The sequence below is a fragment of the Aethina tumida genome, chromosome 3 (assembly GCF_024364675.1).
Source record: "Aethina tumida isolate Nest 87 chromosome 3, icAetTumi1.1, whole genome shotgun sequence".
NCBI lineage: Eukaryota > Metazoa > Arthropoda > Insecta > Coleoptera > Nitidulidae > Aethina > Aethina tumida.
Window position 1 is genome coordinate 22,573,479 of NC_065437.1, and position 3,164 is coordinate 22,576,642.

Genomic DNA, 3,164 nt, shown 5'->3' on the forward strand with positions numbered 1-3,164 from the left:
CATTTTAAGTATCAGAATCTGAATCATTTAAGCAATCACATTTCTTAGTTCATTACCATTGACAACAAGATTGAACCAAAGATTTTTGGTTTATACGCTAACATTTTCACAAGAAATAATTTTTACCAACATGGCGTGGATCTAAGCTAGGGCACCCTCTATGTAAACATTAAATATTTTCATTTTTATAAAAATCACGCAATGTATTTCAAAGTTGATGTATATAAATGGTCTATCACTACTATCGGTATTGTATAAAAATTATGGCGTCCATATTACTGATACTTGGACGTAATGCAATATTTATATTAAATTTATATCGCTCGTGCCGAAAAACCCAGTTCAGATAAATGAACTAGACAAAACCAAAACATTGATAAATCTTCACCTCAGGTTCCCGGATCCGTTTTTTTTTCGTTCGTCGTATAAAATACAAGTTCACTTTCTGTTTATAAATATGCAGCCCAAATAAATAATTATAAATAAATTGCAACAAATGATACTTACAAAAAATAATTAACACATTAAGAACGAACGTCAATTCAATAATAGTCTGTTCCCATTTGACAATGACCATGACCGCTGAACCCGTTGACGCTGATAGTAGCTATAAATACAATTTATAAAGGGAACGCGTGGTCAGATCGAGCATACAATCAAGTGAACTTCAGTTTGCTAGTGAGTGTTGTACTGTGAAGTGAAAGATGTTCACCAATCCGTTTTGCCGCACGCACAGCACCATCCGTCATGCCATCGACAAGTTTTTACATATCGATCAGAAAAGAAACTCCAAAGGGCACAGACTGACCAGGAACTCTTCAGATTCATCAGTGCTCTCGTTCAAAAGCCACTGTTCAACGTGCCTATCTCATCAGTCCTTCAGCAGTGACCGAAAATTACTACCTAAATGATGATTTTGTGAACATCATATCATAAACCTCTTCCATATTGGATGAATGAATAGGTATGTACACTCCTAGGATAAAATCCAGTTTGATTATTTAAGTATCATAGATTTATATTAAATTATTTTTTTTTATTTCAGCAATTCCCAGTGCAAGACTGAAATTTATCGATGACATTAGATATTGCCAATGAAACCCCTCTGTGATTATATAGACAATTCGTAAGGATGATAGACAAAATGGACTATATTATGTTCGGCTTTACTTTATGATTTATTGTTTTAAATAAATCTCAATAATTTTATTAATTTGTTTTATTTTTCATAACATTAACAATTTATTTCAAGGTCTGCAAATGACTGTCGATTATATAAGTGTTGAATAACAAGTTCAAGATATTGAATAAATTATTCTAATAAATTAAAAAATGTAAAATATTAATACCAAATTATATCTAAAGTGTTAACATATTAATTAGGCACATATAGTTTAATTGCTGGTGTAATCTAAATAATATAAATAAAAACAAAAATATCTGGTTTCTATTAATTCAAATAATTATTTAATAAAATTATTATTGTAGATAAACATATAGAATTTTAAATTATTTTACAGTATTTTTAGGTTCAATAAACTTATCAATGATAGTGGGCTTAAATAATATCATTATTATATCATACGAGAATTTAAATAAATATTCATTTAACCAACTAATTAATCAATTATCAATCAAAATATGTTGTTGTGGATTTATAACAACTACGAATAGAAATAATTTTCTAATGAAAATAAAACATTTTCAAGTAGGTAATGGCAAAGAGATAAACTATAAAAGAGATGATGAAATTATGAAAGACTTAGTTATTCAAATACAATAAGACTTCTAGCTTCTAACGAGTTGTGTACATATAAAATTAAAAAATTAGGGCGTTTAAATTTAAATATGAAATAAATTGATATTATTTTTATATAAACAAAAATAATAATTTAGATATACATGCACTCTTACAAGTGTATCGCTATTAATTAACAAGTTCAACAACTATACAATATTCTTATCAAGTTGCAAGGTCTTGTAATTTACATTTTACTGATATATGTATTTATGAGAGAATTTATAAACACTTTGACATAATCGAAAACGGTTGCAAAAAGTACTAAAATTTGATAAAATTAATATTACATTTAGATTATTATAATGCGTGTTTTTTATGTTTAAGAAATAATAATAAATAAAAATAATAATAACCTTGGGAACATTACATAACATACTTTCAGTATACACCTTTATTTTTTAGAGCTAAAAATTTTATCTTTTTAATTAAGACAAATAAAATTCAAGTTTATAGTATGACAATTTATTTAAAACAATAAATTAAGTTAATAAATTATTATAACTAAATTATTAAGCATATTTGAGAATATCACATCCACTGCATCCACAAGATCCTTTTGATTAAAAACTTTATGGTCTACATTCAGTCTTGATTCTAGATTCTGGAACAAAAGTAAATATGAGTACAAAAGTCTAAATATACAAAACTACCAATATACAATTTAATATCAATATAAAATATTACAATTTTAAAAGAACATAAAGTGAACTTTAACTTACCAATTGTTAATCCAAAGATCACTTCAGTATACTTTTTCCCAATGATTTATGCGATTTACAACTCGAACAATTCGATTTGAAGGATGAGACTGAGGAATTCGACGAATTTCTGGACAGTCCACCTCTTTTTGATGACTTCTTGTTATCCATGTGCAAAAATTTATCAATTGCATGGCGGATGCTGCTGTGTGTACGACTGAAGGGATTTGTGTACATTTTCACTCACTATATTCAAACGTCTGTCACTGTTTAAACAACGCGTGGAGTTCGTTTCACTGAATAGGTTATTATGAAGTAACCATGCGATCGTCTCCGTATTTATAATGTCCCGCAGTAGCGTCATTCGAATCAAATGTGTATTTATTTGAGATCGTGCGTTATTAACGCAAACTTGTTGAAGTGTAATTTATTTGATTGATTGTAAATAATTTATTGCATCACAATTGCTATTAGTGTAACAATAAGAATTTGTGATTATAAAATGCGCCATACAAACGTCTACATAAATTGCACATCTAGACTGATTGACGTTCGTTTTACTTACATATTTATATTTTGGGTTCATCATTGGTAATAATCAACCCTTGATAACTGTTATAAACATAACTAACAACTCGAATGTAAACGAAATACTAAAACAGCCT

General features: G+C 28.1%; 2 long non-coding RNA genes across 2 annotated transcripts; one reads left to right on the top strand and one right to left on the bottom strand.

Moving 5' to 3' along the window:
- Positions 1 to 274: 274 nt before the first annotated feature.
- Positions 275 to 1,209, top strand: LOC109600685 (uncharacterized). The gene is made up of 2 exons (XR_002191626.2): positions 275 to 964; positions 1,046 to 1,209. It is a non-coding gene; the product is annotated as an uncharacterized LOC109600685 (long non-coding RNA).
- Positions 1,210 to 2,241: 1,032 nt separating this feature from the next.
- LOC126264942 (uncharacterized) lies at positions 2,242 to 2,889 on the bottom strand. Its single transcript, XR_007547520.1, has 2 exons — positions 2,521 to 2,889; positions 2,242 to 2,402 (listed from the first exon to the last, which is right to left on the bottom strand). It is a non-coding gene; the product is annotated as an uncharacterized LOC126264942 (long non-coding RNA).
- Positions 2,890 to 3,164: the final 275 nt, after the last annotated feature.